The 17,490-nt window shown below is 35.0% G+C and overlaps 1 long non-coding RNA gene and 1 pseudogene across 1 annotated transcript; both read left to right on the top strand.

Annotated features, from left to right (window-relative positions):
- Positions 1-201: 201 nt before the first annotated feature.
- Positions 202-649, top strand: LOC132268650 (uncharacterized). The gene is made up of 2 exons (XR_009469328.1): positions 202-336; positions 602-649. It is a non-coding gene; the product is annotated as an uncharacterized LOC132268650 (long non-coding RNA).
- Positions 650-8,028: 7,379 nt separating this feature from the next.
- LOC132271708 (S-adenosyl-L-methionine-dependent uroporphyrinogen III methyltransferase, chloroplastic-like) lies at positions 8,029-15,501 on the top strand (annotated as a pseudogene).
- Positions 15,502-17,490: the final 1,989 nt, after the last annotated feature.

Below are 17,490 nucleotides of genomic sequence, written 5' to 3'. Positions count from 1 at the left end.
TCAGCTGGTTGTGCAACTTCAATAGTAGTCTTGTTGAAGTGTATCATTCTACTAACAACTTGCAAGGTCTTATTCCAAATGCTCTTGGAAACCTGAATTTCCTAACCCATCTCGATCTCTCTTACAATCATCTTGGAGGTGGGATTCTAAAATCTTTTGGGAACTTTACTAGTTTACGAACATTAGATCTGTATGAGGAATCTCTGATCGGAGGGAGGTCGCAGCTCCGGTGAGGTCTCAGTCTCAACGGAATCTCCAAGGATACGGACGAGAATTTGGATCTCTTCTCTAGGAATCGCCGGAGTCTCTCCGTTGCTTCGTCCGACGAATCCGACGGTACGATTCCTCTTCATATGCACCGCATTATCCTTCTCTTTGAATCTCACTACTCCTTATGTACTTGTGGACTGTGATATTTCATTCAAAGCTGTATGATTTAGTTTAATGCACGGTTAATTTTGATATGATTCTGTTCAATCAGCTAATTAATGCCTTCACAACTTGTTCATAATTTAATTCATACATGTTCAATTATTGGGATTTTATGAAGCCAGAGCGTTTTAATTTCAGTGCTAGTTTACTTTTCATTACCTAATTGCAGTTTCAGTGAAATTGGGGAGACTTTCAGTTGGATCAGCGAAACCCTACATATATATTTATATATGTTTGGTAGAATTTAAATCTTGTCCCGAACTCTATAATTGTTTAAGTAGACTTCTCGTATATGAATTATGGAAATAAAAAATTGGTCCCCAATCCATTGGTTTCAGTGTAATTAAATTGTCTAATAAAAAGATTGAATTTTGGTCAGATTGTGTCGAGTAAGAGTTGTTAATATCCATTGTAGTCCTATGTTGATCTTTGTAAGATACAAACATTCCAAAATGTGACTCACTTACATAATTTTTTGTGCATTTCCTGAGAACTTGGGAAAGGGCAAAACTTGCCAGCACATTGGATCTATTTGGTATGTAGTGATGCAGAGAACTTCATTCACTTCAATTTTGATAGAGTACATATACATATATACATGCCTATCTATCTCTTCAATTTTGATAGAGCGTACATATACATATATACATGCCTATCAGTCTCTGTAACGACCCGAACCCGAGGGTCCAAATCACTAACTGGGTCCTTACTCGAACCCGAGGTTAACTAAAGACGTGTCATCCCAGGGTTTATAAATAATAATAATAATAATAAATGAGATCATAGTTACAAAATAGGTCAAAATAGTCCACTAACCCATCAAAACCTGTGAAGGAAAGTCATCCGCTGTAATACCCCTAATTTTAAAAGGATAGTCTCGGTATTTTAATTGTATTGTTAATTATTTAATTGATTATTTGACTAATTGTTTATGGATTTAATTGAATTTGGTATTACTTGATTATTTGATTATATGTCTATGTATTATTTGTATTTGTCTATCTGTTAATTGTTTAATTAGATTATGTGCTTAAATGGTGTTTTGATTAATTGTAAATTAAATATTTTTTTTCTTTTATTATTTTATTTTATTTTTATTTTATGGTTATGGTTAGTAATAATCAACCAATTGGGTCCCATGGACTATTTGGATAGGAGGTTGGATGTGTATGGATTATTACCTATGAATAGTTGTGTATGAATATATATAGATATATATTATATACATATATAAAAAAGGAAAGTAACTTATTAATTACTTTTATGGTAACTTGGGTAGTAAGATTTAATCTGATGTATATGTTTTATATTTAAATTATAAAAATATACATAGATTTGATACGTGTTATGTTTTAAGTTAGTTTATAATATTATAGTAACTTAAGTATTATTGGATAATCCATTAATAAATAATGGAGCATGTATAATTTATTTATTTAATAAACATATATATAAATTATATACGTAACATATTTTAGTTATCTTTTTAATATATATAAAAGGGAAAGTAATTTATTAATTACTTATATGGTAATAGTAATATTTAATATGATGTATATGTTTTATATTTAAATAATAAAAATATATATAGATTTGATACATGTTATGTTTTAAGTTACCTTATAATATTATGGTAACTTAACTATTATTAGATAATCCATTAATAAATAATAAGATGTGTATAATTTAGTTATTTAATAAAGATATACATAAATGATATACTTAACATATTTTACTTACCTTTTTAATATTTTAATATTTATTTTTTTTAAGTTGACTTGGATTGGGAAAATGGTTAGGGTTATTTTATTTAGCATATAAATATATAGTTATAGGTTGTAAAAGGGAGTTAGAAATATTCACGTGATATATTCTAAAGAGAGAGAGTTAGAGAGGGAAGGAGGAAAATGAAGGAAGGAGGAAAAAAAAACCCTGTAGAGAGAAGATCAAGAAAGAAGAAGTTTAACTTTCGATCCGAAAGTTTAAGGCAAGTTCTTTTTCTATCTCTTTCCCTTTGATTCATGTTTCTATGCATGCCTAGGAAATTTCAGGATTTATTAACCACATAAAATTAAATAATTATGCATGTTTAATTGGATTAGAACATAGGTTTTATGAAATTGGTTCATATATGTTCTTGTGTTTTGAATTGATAAATGCATGATTTTGATTTGATTTTCGGTGTGAATTTTTATATGTTTACATTATGTATTTTTTATATCTGTGGAATGATGGAACGTAGAAACATGCCTAGGATTTCTGAACATTAAATAGGAACGAGGTTTGGGTTTGAATAAATTTAAATAGACTCAATCATAATAATGTTTGCTATTTAAATGTTTTAAACAAACGAAATGATTTAATCTTTTAAAATGTTTTAGTAATTGAGATTAAATGTGTAGGATGAATTGAATATGGAGAATGCTTATTTGACGGTATAATAAAATATCATCATGTATAAGATTCAATTTGTGTAAGACATATGATATAGGAAGCTTAAATAAATAATAAGTCATTCCTATTTTGTGATAACTTGATATCATATCATTATAGTTATTTCTGGATTGTTTGATGTATTTTCTTAATCGTTACATCAATTGTTGGATTGTGTGGTTTAATGCACTGGTATGGGACGGTGGTATTCTAGGGACAGATTAACTTATCAGTTAAGTCCTACCTATTTTATATAAGGGAATGGATTAACTAAAATGTTAAGTCCTACTTATATTCAAGTCAGGTCAGCTGAACAAGTTGAATGACTTATGGAGGATTAATTTATTATATAAGGGAATGGATTAACTAAAATGTTAAGTCCTACTTATATTCAAGTCAGGTCAGCTGAACAAGTTGAACGACTTATGGAGGATTAATTTATACTGGATAGGATGGTTACTAGATTATATATATATAAGTTTGGTGCCATGATATGAGCTTGAGTCTCAGGATCAGTGGTTAGGGCGCGTATATCGCCAGGGATGTGTAGCTAGATAAAGTGTAGTTGTGTACCCTGGTAGGTCTAGGTACTCATGCCCACTATATGTGCGTTTTGCATGTTGCCTACTATTCAGGTTGAGACAATCCTATAGTCTAGTGAGGTTCCTTTAGTGTGTGTATATATATATATATACGGACTATTAGTTACTGTTGGATTGACTAGGATGTATACGTGTATCGGATCTCTGCTTGAACTGTAGTAGAGTAGAACTTGTTTGTGGGCTTGACCCACCATTATTTTTCAGGTGTTCGTCAGGAGTAGAGGTTGTTTGTGCTGAGCGAGGATCAGTTTACTTCATTCTTCCGATGCTACATAGGAGTTCCTTTATGATTCAGTTTCCTGATTTAGACAGTTATTGTTGTCATTTGTTTAGTTTGGATTTTCAAGGGGTCCGCACAGTCTGGATTCCCGAGTTGTATTTTGAAGGATCAGTTGTATCAGAAGAGTTTATTAACTAATGGAAATATATTCTGAGGTTTATTATTAGATTATCATTTTAGTTTCTTGTCAGCATTTTATTTATTCTCTTTTATTCTTTTGTACTCTGTGTTCGTTTATTATCAATTTATTTTGATATCCTCGAGTATTCGAGCGTGGGCCTCGCCACCACGCATTCGGAAATCCGGGGGTATCATATCCGCCGCTTCCTTCCCGTTACCTAAAAATGTTAAACTGATGGAGTGAGCATAAAGCTCAGTAGGAAGTGTTTAAGGCACACCTCTTATGACCCCGTTAATCTATATAAGGAATATAGTAGAAGTAAATGGGATCATACCTCGGGGAAAACAAGTAAAGTAATGATAATAATCAACAAATACATACGCAAGTCGTATAATCACCAAATATACAATGTATGCCAATGCAATGCCATGCTAGGCAATGTCGCTCCCCATTTCCGAAACAATACTGTTTCAACTTCCAAACCATTAGTGCAATCCGACCCAAGGCACCTCTACACTACAAGAAAAACAATTTTTTACTACGCACTTTCTACCATGGTTTTAAAATAACTGTGGTAGAAAGCATATTTTTTTACCACGGTTATTTTAAAACCGTGGTAGAAGAGCCTTTCTACCACGGTTAATGGAAAACTGTAGTAGTAATTATATATTTCTACCATGGTTATAAAATAACCATGGTAGAAAGTGAACTTATTTCACCACAGTTAAAGGAAAACCGTGGTAGCAATTATATTTTTTACCACGGTTTTAAAATAACTGTGGTAGAAAGTGAATTTATTTCACTTGGATTTATGTGGGGCTTATTGTCGCTCTTTCTACCACGGTTAATGAAAAACTGTGGTAGTAATTTATTCTATCACGGTGGAAAGTGAAATATTTTCACTGAGTCGTACGCGGGTTTTATTCTTGCTAGTTATTTTTTAAAAAAAATAAAAAAATAATATTTATATACAAAAATAGATATACTCACACACGTACAGACACACACATATAATTTTAGGGTTAATCATTTCAGCCTCCCTAATTGCCTCCATCTCTATTCTCGTTCTCAACTCTGAACTTGCCCTCTCTCTGTCTCTGTAACTACAAACTACAAAATCTACAAGAATCAGAAGTTCAAAACCCATATAATTCAGTTTATCTATCTGTCTGCAAGAATCAAAATTTCAAAACCTATTACCTATATAAAAACCCATATCGGCATATCATTTCAGATTGTTCAAAAAATCAAAACCCATATCCTTTAGTTTCCATCACCGGCCACTGTTCCAGTTCTGGTTCGCCTTTCGCAAGCTTCAGCAGCTGGCCCGCTGTCTCTCAACTCTCAATTCTCAAGCCCCTCTCTCTGTAACTGCTAACTGATAAGTCATTTCTTCATTTATTCAATATAAATATTTTTAGGGCAAATCATTTCAGCCTCCCCAATCGCCTCCATCTCTATTCTCGTTCTCCACTCTGAACTTGCCCTCTCTCTCTCTCTCTCTCTCTCTCTCTCTGCAACCGCAAACTACAAAATCTACAAGAATCAAAATTTCAAAACCTATTACCTATATCAAAACCCATATTGGCATATCATTTCAGATTGTTCAAAAAAACAAACTCCTCAATTTCCTCCATCTTTTTAATTTTTTTATTTGTTGTCAATTATGTTTACAAGTGTGACGTTTCCGATTTTCACCATTTTTAATTTTTTCAGAATTTTGTCGCCGCAAGGGCATTTTCATCTTTTCACGTTATGTGTACGGGATTGTGGTTGGGTCTATTTGCATTGTGTACATTTTAAATTATGTGGATTGAGTAGTTTTTGCATGTGGTGCACTCGTGTGTGTATGTGGTGTAAAATTGAAGCAAAAAGAAAAAGGAAAAAGAAAAGAAATAGTGTGCGGGACCCACCACCATCCCAAATTTGAGTTAGAGACCATATTTTTGGTCTCTTACTTCTCTCTTTCCCGTGCGTCTCTCTCTCTCCCTCTTGCTCCTTGTTTTTCTTTTTCATTTTGGTTTCCAATCTTAGAAATAAGATAACTCTCTCAATACTTGAAGAAATTGAGAGCCATTTGAGGCAAAACGAAGAGTACGACGAGCTCTACGCATTCATACGAGCAATTTCAGATTTGGTGCCCTCCTTGATTTTCGAATTCCTTGACCCATTTCAAGGGTTTTGTGTCAATTTGAGGTAGGGGCTCTTAATCCACGAAGTTCTTGCGCTTTAGTGAATTAATCTACTTGAATTGTGCCTTAGCATGCTTAATTACTTTGATTTTAGTTTAACATTACTTAATTGAGAATATGTGAATTTGAATGAATATGTGTTAACTTGATTGTATATAGAAGCATGCTATATGTTGAGTTATGTGTTCATTGTGTTACTAATATACTATAAATGATGTATGAAGGACATGTCTAAGTGTTGAATTTATAATTCCATTATGTTGTTTCTATTGTGTAAAAGCATGTTGTAGCTTCCTTAAAAGTTCTTATGAATTGTGTTAGCTAATTAAATTTGAGCTAATTGTGAGATGATGAACATTGGCATGACATAAATGCATCTATGCATTTACATTGGGCATGAAATGGGAAGAATTGATTTTGAAATGAAAATGGGAAGTTTTGGGGAAAGAATGTATTGATGAAAGTGTTTTGTTAAAACCCGGTCGCTGCGGAGTCACCAACGGGCCAGTAGGTTAATGTAACCTAGAGGGAATTAGGGAGATTGTCCTAGCGTGGTTGAACTATCTGAGCCCCATAATGACGCTACAGAGTTACCAAAGGTCAGGGACAGTAGCCAATCCTTCTCTCGGCGCTGCGGAGTCACCAAAGGGGGTTACATTAACGGTTTGGAAGTGATGGTTTGAAAATGGGGAGCGACATCGGCATGCATTGCATCCCATAGCATTCTATTGTTTATAATGAGACTTGTTGTTACGTTGTGTTATTCCGAGAATGTATGATCCCCATTCCTATTGTCCTATTCTTTGGTTGGATTCACGGGGACACAAGAGACGTGTCTTAAGCGTCACCTACTGAGTAATTTGCTCACCCCACATAATTAATATTTTTCAGGTCACGGCAAGGATTTGGCGGATGATAATCCACCACAGGGCTAAGGGAATGTGAAAGCATTTTTGAATGTATTTTTGTAGAACTTGAAACTACCTTGTAAAGTACATGACATGAAGTGTGTTGTATTTTTTTTGGCAACATGTAAAATATGTGGACTAATCATGTAAATGGACATTGGATAATGTGATTAAGTTTTACTCATTCAAAAGCAGTATGTGTATTCTAAGTAACGTGTTGTAAATTATGTTATCAACGTGGTGGTTGTTATTACAATTTGATGTGGAAGTATATCTTAATTTATGTACGCAAGTGTAATGGCGTGGGTGGTTGAGCATCAAATGTTTGGTTTTTCCTTGAACAGTGGCAATCGAGTTTGGATAACCCAAACCAGTCGACGTGTGGGGCATCCCATACGTCGACCGGTATCCTGACTGTATGCATTTTGAACGTGAATGACCTAAACCAGTATCTTACAGTGTGGTAATCTTGTACACATCCCAAACCAGTCGACGTATGGCTTCCCATACGTCGACCGGTATCACGTTCCAGTCGACGTATATCTTGGCAGTGGGTTTTTCCACTGTTCATAGCCCAAACCAGTCGACGTATAGTGTATATACGTCGACCGGTTCTGTCTTTTGTATGTAATTACTATTTTAAATTCTCAAATTACACTTTGGCATCCATTTAAAGTTGCAAGTAATTATTTTATGACCCAATAAAATGCCATAATTATATTTTAACCCCCGAAAGGACTATATTGCCCCGAACCTTATTTTATTTACTATGTAATACAAGTTAATGACCGTTGTACCCTTGAGTCTCAATTTATTGAATTGTGATAAATTACCATTTTGCCCTCTTCGGGCTTTGATATTTAAATTTAGTATGAAAAGACTATTTTACCCTCGGATGATTTTGGGTCGGGTAAGGATCCGTTTAATGATCCAGATCCTTGAGGATTTGGGTCGTTACAACAAGAAAATTTGAATCTGGGCATGAAAAAAAAAATAAATAAATAAAATGGTTAGGAGATTTTCATACTTCAGAAATGGAGATTAAATTATATGATTACATGAATGTGGTTCCCAATTTTGCTGCTCAGCAAATGGAGGAAAACAAATTAAACAAAAATTCAGAATGTTATTTGGACAAACTGAAAGAAAATTGAGTAGTTGTATTGGCCAGTGGACTATGTTTGTGGAGTTCATTGTTCTATGAGGTCTTGAATGATTAACAAATTAAGTTCTAAAATTTTATTTTATTTTATTTTTTTGTCACTATATTTTCGGAGCTCGTTAATGGATTATTGTTCTGCAAGAGAAGTAATTCTTGGATTTTTGCAGGAGGAAATTCATGAGTTGCTTCTGAGTTTTGCTGAAGCTGGAGCCACAGTTGTGAGACTTAAAGGAGGTGATCCACTGGTGAGTTTTCATGTGAAAACTGTTAGAACAAAAACTTCTTAGCAAGAAACTTAAACAAGCAGGATTAAAAATATATATTTAGATACTTCAACAAGCTGTACCTTAGAAATGTCAACTTTGTTTTTTTATAATAAAAATTAGTTTTTTTGTCCTGAATTTCTGTGGGTCTATCAGGTGTTTGGGAGAGGTGGGGAGGAGATGGATTTCTTGCAACAACAAGGGATTGAAGTGCAAGTTATTCCAGGTACAATTGTTTGATAGAGTACAAGTCCATCATTAGAATTAAACTCTTTAGGCTTTGTTTTTCCAATTTTAATTCGACAATGAAATTTCCTCATAATATATTTAGCCTTCATTGTAATGGGATGATGATTTTAAGGTCCTTTGATTGGCATTGTTTGGAAGAGATTGAGTGATGGAATACCTTGATTTCCTTTATCACATAGAAAATTTGTTGTTCATGAAGCAGACTAAAAGGGCGAAAGAAAATAAAATGGGCAGAAAAACAAACAAATTTGAAAGAGTCACATTAATATATAGGAACGACTTCATTAAAGTGAAAGATGTTGTGACCGATGATCAAATATACTATGCAAACATATCCACATACGCTTTTCTCAAGATGCCTTGAGATTTTCGTTCTCTATGTTCTCATGTGCAAAACAATCTGTGCATTGTTCTTTGACAAGTAGCATCATGTTGCCATCAATAGAAAAATGAGAGACAAGACACATCATGTTATCCCAAGTGAAGAGAGTACAAGAATAAAGAAGTATATGGAAGTTGATACTCTTTGTAAATGCCATCACACAACATGCATAACATTTTTTACGATGAAATATATAAGAGTAGATTCTCCATACGACCCCAATGTCACCATACGAGGATGGAGAAGATGGATGAAACTATATCATACCCAAAACATTTTTCAGTATGGCCTTCCTATTCCTCCTAATGCCGTTGTTGTTTCTTCTGGCTGATTTTGTGTTGTTTCTTTTGTTAAATTACTTTTCTTATTTACATGGAATCTCTTGTACCTTTCATTGTACCTTTGTCAATACGATTTTGCACATGTATGGATATGGCCATAGAACTTGTGTTGACACAATGTCCAATTAGACAGGGGATGCCCTTCTCTTAACTTTTATGTGTGGTGATGTAAGAAGAAAAAACTCAAATTTGATGTGGGAGAATGTTTCATATTTTTGAGATAAATGGAATTCCCTTTCTTCATCTATATTCATCTATTTAAGTTTTAACTAAGTTTATCCTTAAAGGACATAATATATTATAGTATTACATAATATATAATTTATTCAAATATTTAGGATGTCTTTATGTAATGGTACCCAACTTTGCAACACATTTAGAGCCAAGTCCTTGTATTGTGAGACTTAGTATTGAGGAGGTTTGACACTTAGATACACATCCACACTCGATACACATACCTGATTCCATGTGGTTAGCCTTGGGGAGGTATTTATATAATTCATATCCTTAATGCTTTGCAGGCATCACTGCCGCTTCAGGAATAGCAGCAGAACTGGGGATCCCTTTAACCACCGTGGTGTTGCAAATAGTGTTAGATTTCTCACGGGCCACTCAAGAAATGGAGGAACAGACCCCCTGTTTGTTGCAGAAAATGCAGCGGACCCTGATTCAACTTTGGTTGTTTATATAGGTTTGTCAACTCTCCCTTCTCTTGCACAAAAGTTGATACACCACGGTTTGCCACCCAATATACCAGCTGCTGTAGTTGAGCGAGGGACCACTCCTGAACAACGCATTGTAAGCAAACATAATCGTCAACCTACGTTAATTTTTCTGTGTTTAATGCTAAATTGCTAAATTTTTATATTTTTTTTCACCAAATGTCATAGATTTCAACTTTCTGTCTTTCATTTTAATTTCATATCTGATTGCATATTTCAATGTATCTGGTGCAAGTCTAACTCTTAAAAACACAAGTCTATGGGATTATGGTCTCCATGGTTGAGAAAAAACTGAGAAAGCCTAGTTTGAGTTAAAGGGAGTGATAATGGTACAATTGGAGGAAAATAAATAGCTGCATTCATAAGCTTGCTATAATATGCGACCAATAAACTGGTCTAAATTGTGAAATTCAATCCTTTATTTACATAGTGAGCCTATCTATGGTCCGGCCAATCCCTCTGGTCCCTGTATTTGTTAAGGTTTGCCAGGTGATTCCTAATGATTTCACACAGCCTCCGAAACTCTGTTGTGCATTTGTATTGCTTGCAGAACTGGAAGGCACGGTGTGCTGTCATCTATAAACAAAATTTTGAAGTTAATTTAACTCTTAGAATCTTGTCATGCCATGAATTGACTAAATATATAAATACAACATGCTAAAGAATGATTATCATATCAACCTTTCCCAGTCACTATTACAACAAAAGACACATTCCTCCATAACCCCTTTAATTAGATTTAGCGGTGAGGTCATACCATCCCAAGCTATGTGTTTTAATTGAGTCTCAGTCAGCCAAACTGACCCAAGATAATAAATCTCATTTGAATAAAGGGTAAGGGATAGAGGGAAAGAGGAAAAAAAAAAAAAAAAAAAAAAAAAGAAGAAGAAGAAGAAGAGAGATGCAAAAAGTACAAGTACTCGTTTATTATTGACCATATACTCCATCAAGTGCAACAATTTCCCTCCCCAGGAACAATTCAGGTTATATATATTTTTTATTAGTCTATTAAGATTATGTAAATAAAGAACAGAATTCCTCAAATGACTCGGATGGCTTCATGCTAAATAAGAAACCACATCAGTCCTTGACATAGTATCCAACTGTTTCAACATAATGAATACAAATAAATAAAGCATGCTAGAGCACTCGCTACAGATTTGATTACAGTAGATAGTCACAAATTTAACTGTTTCTCTTACAGAAATGAAAATTTTCTCATCATATAATATATATTTTTTTGAAATCTCAATGTCACATAAAAGACGTATCATCCAAGGCAATAATAATTCTTATTTAACAGTGTCCTCAGATTTAGGTATTTGATATATTTAACCTTAGACAGTTACCTGCTTTGACATTTACCAACTCAAGACACAAGTACCTGAGTCCATATAATATGGCTGACAAACCATCCTAGATCATTTATTTGATTCCATTACTATTGGTAGCATATCCTAAAATAGGTATAGCAACATAAATTAGCATTTAATTAAACTAGGCGCTTCCTTTTGAAAAGAAGAGAAGAAACGTTATAAAAAAACAATAGATCTACTAAACTTTCTAAAAGAATCTGTTTTTAGCAGAAATTACCGCATAAAATGCCTCCAACTTTAAGTTGTTCCATAGTATTTCAAGAACTGTTCTATGGGTCTCCCATTAGAACTTAAACCAAGGGGTCACAAGCTCACAGTCAGATCTGTCCTTTCCCTTCTCACCACTGACATGGCTTAGCATCAGATATTCAGGCCTTTCATCAGCTTCAAGGGCATCAACATCGAGATCTTATAAGGCTTGTGCCTCAGCCTACCTACAAGCTAATTCAGCTTTCTCAGTGGATAGACGCATGAAGTGCTTGATCACCTTCTCCAGCGAAATAACATTGACGTGCTGACAAACTATGCAATATTTAGTCAGACCAAATAAGCCATGCTTAAGCTTTAATCCTGGGATTATTTCATTGACACACTAAACTTGCTTTGCTTGAGTTAAGACCATGTTAATACTTGCTTTGCTTGAGTTAATATGAAGAGTAGATCTTTCAATGTACGTTTATTATAATGCTTGCTTTGCTAGGATTGCAGGTTGCGGTTGCCGTTACTTTTTTTGTTGCCACTATATTTTTTGTATGGCTCATGAAGAAGTTGCAAGAAGATATGAAGAATTTTTGTTTTATTTTGGTTAAGTCAATATATAAGGTATGGATCACGTACTTCTTTGAAATTTGTATATGGTTAATTTTTGTATAAAACAATGATTTGGAATTTTATATATATATATATATATATATGTATGATGTTATTGGTTAGTTGTAAATTATTTTGGTTATGATGCTATTTTTTATTTATTTAGGGTTTGTTTCTCGGGTCCTTGCAAGGCTAGTAGTAGGGGGGAAAAAAAAAATTATATAACACTTTCTACCACGGTGCATAACCGTGGTAAAAAGAACGACTTTCTACCACGGTGCGGAATCGTGGTACTTTCTACCACGGTGCAAAACTGTGGTAGAAAGTCTTTACTTTACTTCCACGGCTATTTCCACCACGGTTCAAAACCGTGATAGAAAGTTTTTTCCACCGTGGTTAAAAGTCATTTTTCTTGTAGTGCCAAGGCGTCACGAAGGGAGGGTTGGCTAGCTTTGCTCGACCACATGGCACCTAGACTCCATGGCGTCGTCTGGGCCTAAGTAGCTCAACCACACTAGAGACTCTCTCTAGCTCCTCTCTTGACCACACTAGTACTACGGACCACTAGGCGCCTCTTAGGCGTTCAGTTTTTCACAAACACTTTCGAAAACATTTCCCCAAAACAATTTCATTAGTTTTTAAAAAATACTTTTTCCCTTTTTCTTTCCCAATGGATGCACGAATGCTTCATGCTTCAAAATTTATCATAATTTTCACATCATCAAACCGCAACAACATTTCATACTAAAGAAGAATTTTCTCATGAATTTATAGCATGCTTTAAATCAATAAATTTTCGACAATTACACATATTAAACAAGGACATAATCACAAAGGCATGCTTTTCATATCCAATCAACAAATCATACACACATATATTATTTACACATAACACACATAGAGATACAGATCATATATCTAACATCATGGCAATTTCTCAAGAAAAATTTATAATCTAGCATGCTATACTTCAATTATTGGGAATTAATTCACAAAAATTTAAGAGATTGCAAATTAGAACACCCCTACCTCTTAATTGTAGAAAAGTCCCAAAATCCCTAAATTCAAACCCAAGAAATTCGAAATCCCAAGTGCTCCAAACTGAAAATTGCTCCAATCAATACGAAGCCCACGACGAGCTCTTTAACATTGCTTAAGGTACTACTATCAATTTCTCAATGGTGTGGGAAAAATCAAACTTTGAAAACTTGATTAAAAGAACAAGAAAAAAGAAAAAGAAAAGGAAAAGAGAAGCAGCTGGCTGCCGGGGAGAGAGGGAGGGAGAGAATGAGACCAAATAATGGTCTAATGGCCAACAAAAATCTTAGTGGTGGGTCCCACCACTAAGAAAATTCACCATTTTAAATTTTTTTTCCCACCACAATATATATATATATATATATATATATATATATATACATACATACACATATATATCACAAATATTACAATCTACCCTCCTTAAAAGATTTCGTCCTCGAAATCTACCCTCTTTAAAAAAAGAGGCCCACAACCACACCCCTTCCCGAGAACACCTCACAAAACCCCAAAATCATGAACTCGCCAACATTATTACCTTTGACACCGGACGTCACCAGGCAATCACACACCACTGCCACAAAAACACAATGCTCACCATCCTATGAAGGTACTCATTACTCACGACATCAGAATACGAGACCAACTAGGCCCTACATCCAACTCTCAACGGACATCGGTCTACTTTACACTGCTATGCAAGACTCTGAAACTCGAAAGAAGAACGGTCTCTAGACCACCGAACATGACAATATCCAATCCCAACTCCTCCCTAAAAGGACATGTAATGTTTATATTATATATATATATATATATATATATATATATATATATATATATATTAATGTTAGGTGAGATTTTTTTTTTTTTTTTTTGTGGTGGGACCCACAAGCTATTTAGATTAATGGCCTTAAGGCCACTTTGGGCTGATTTCATTTCTCTCTTCACTTTCTCATGTTAGGCTCTCTCTCTCACACTGGTTTCTTTTTTTTCTTTTTCTTTTCCACGTCAAATTAAGCTTGATCTCTCTTCTACTTTGGGAATTTGATTTTGCCACTTAAGGCAAATTTGATAAGCTTGTTGAGTCCTTCATTTTGATTGGAGCTGATTTCAATTTAGAACATCCTTGGATTTCGAAATTTAGGGCACAAAATTGGAGGTTTCGCATCTAAGTGAGGTAGGGGTTTCTAATTCCCAATTTCTTGTTCCTTTGTGAATTTTTTTCAATATTTGTTGTCAAACATGCTTAATTTGAGTTGATTGCCTTTAAAATGATGTAATTGTTATGTATGAAATCTATGATTCTGTGTATTAATTGATTTGTATGAAAAATATGTTTAAGTGTTAAATTTCCATGCCTATGGTGTTTATTAACTTGTTGGAAATTACTATAAAAAAGCATGTTAATTTGTGTAGTATAAATTCTTCATTTTCAGAATATTGGCGCATGTAATATTCATGCATAGCATTGGGCATGAAAAAGGGCAAAATGATTTGAAGTGAATGAAAAAGGGGTTTTAGGATAAAGTTTTGATTAAAGAATTTTTTTTGAAAAACCCGGTCGCCGAGGAGTTAGCCGTGACGTTAATATAACCTAGAGGGAACTAGAAAAATCACTCTAGCGTAGTTGAGCTAGCTGGCCCCAAATGACGCCGCGGAGTTACCAAAGGTCAGGGACAATAGCCAATCCTTCTCTCGTGTCGTCGAAGAGTCACTAAGGGATGGGTTATGCTAACAGTTTGAAAAGTGGAGAATGGAAATGATTTTGAAAATGGGGAGCGACATGCATGGCATAGCATTCCTTAGCATCACATTGTCCATTTTGGCCTTGTAATTTGTTATATTTATTCATGGCATAGCATGATCCCATTTTCTATATTTCTATTCATTATTTGGATTCACAGGGTCACAAGAGGTGTCTTAGGTACCACCTACTGAGTTTTATGCTCACCCTATTATTTAACATTTTTCAGGATATGGGAAAGAAGTGGCGGATGACGTTCCACCACAGGCTTAATATGGATTAGAAGATTATTTTGTTGTTTTTGTATCAAGTCTCACTATTTTTGTAAAACTTAGCATATTGTATTCTGTACGGAGACTTATGGACTCTTGTTATTGTAATTATATTCATGGGCTGTAACTTTAATATAAGTTGTCTAAATGTTATAAGACATGGACTTTTGATCTTAACCATATTTTTTTTGGAACTGTAATTATAATATTTGGATTAAATGGTATGTGGTTGTTCCACCATGAGATGAACTATGTCGAGGCATAATGAATGGATGAAAGGGATGTTGAAATATATTATTTGTATTGTGTGTTGGGACATATTAGATAAGTTTTGAAGGTCGAAGAGAGGCCATTGCATTTTTTTGCATTTAAGCAAGTTGTAATAGGACCCTTTTCAGTAGAGGTCATGCCGATTATTTATTTATTTATATAATTGGTATCATTTTAGGGTCGTTACATGACACACAAAACTCCAGGCAAAGAGTCCCGTCTATCTTGCAATCAAGCTCAACTATAATTTACACATCTCTATTAAACTAAACATTCATTACCTAACATTTGACTACAACATTACATACCTATACGACTACCAACCACACCAAGCGGCAATCACTAAACTTATCATCCTCAAGATGACTAAATAATGAATCTCCCAACGACTACATAATCATGAATCACCAGAATAATAAAACAAATTATCCTGTACTCAGGTCACAAATCCTCAAAACAAAATCTTCAATAATTAATGATCGAACTGCAAACCCTATACCAGACACTTGGTACTACCAAACACGCTTCGTCACCCAAAACAAATCATCTGAATCCACACTATCACACCGGCACAACGCGCAATATCGTGCTCTCCCTATCCCTGACAAATTGAAATAATCATTGACGTTTGACTCGACATCATGCTAAGAGGGACTGATTCAGGAGAAATGGTTTGCCATGCCATTCTAATCATCGATCCGGTCTCAACACATATGTCGTTCCTGTCCTCAGGTCCAAACCTTATACACACTCTCACGCAGTCCACAAGACAATTATGAGATTCACTCGCTATCAATCCATCATTCTACGTAACCATAACGGCTAAACAGTCACATACTTACTCTAAAAATTCCAATCATGCTTTAATCATACAACCCCAACAAGCTCGTAATAACACAGCACCAAACGTTCTAAAGCGACATCAACACTTGTCCTCAAGACACTGCTCGAATCAAACGCCTATAAAAACATCTGAGTACATGACTCACATCACATCACCTAACCATCCTCGAACTTACAGTTCACAACACATCCCTAGCCATCACCACTAGTACCATACACTAGAAACACACAATCCTTATTCAGCAACTCCTGCCTCACACACCAATAGTCAAGACCACTTTCAAAATAAGCACCACCAAAACCAAAGACCCTACCTCCCTCCGTGGGAGTGAGTCAACTCTTACAACCAAACCTTTACCAGTGAACTCTAACAGCGTAACAAACCACACATAGGTCTGTCCATCCGCGGACGCGCACAACTCCTAAATGGAGAACAAGAATTACGACAAACGACGTCCTTGTCAGGACTAAAACAAACAGAAAGGGTAACAAATCTCGCTCTCACAAGAGACTGATGACTCGCACCTGAATGCACCCGACACCTTGTCACATGCTACATACCAACTGTCCAACCATGGACACCCAATCTCACATGAGATGAACTAAACTACTTTCACACAAAGAGAAGAACCAAATGGATACCCGTACGGAACTACGAACTCAATTCTAGGTGACTTTGCCACTAATGGATCATCATACACTATCAACACAGAAACATCGCATATGATACCCCGTAACGCCCATGCTAACCAAAACCAATCAGATCTCTACCACTCATTCGTCGAGTACTAAAATACAACTTATGACACAACCATCAGATAAGAGCATTAATGCTCACAACAGACCAACACTAGAAACGATCACAACCCATTAGACACTGCATCTCGTCATTCCCAAATGACAACCCCAATGCCATAAAATGACACTTTACTGCCTGTTCCATCACTATCTTCCCAGACGATACTGCCTCAATCACCGTGCCCACCCCACTCGTGACCTTAGTCACAATAACCCACTGACTCGTCAAAAGAAAAAGGTGCCTATCTGGCA

Source organism: Cornus florida, unplaced genomic scaffold (genome assembly GCF_030987335.1).
Source record: "Cornus florida cultivar Cherokee Brave unplaced genomic scaffold, ASM3098733v1 CherokeeBrave_3.0.0_Hap2_Chr08, whole genome shotgun sequence".
In the NCBI taxonomy this organism is placed as follows: Eukaryota; Viridiplantae; Streptophyta; class Magnoliopsida; order Cornales; family Cornaceae; genus Cornus; species Cornus florida.
The sequence above is the reverse complement of the archived record's forward strand: the minus strand, read 5'-3'. Positions and strand labels throughout refer to the sequence as shown.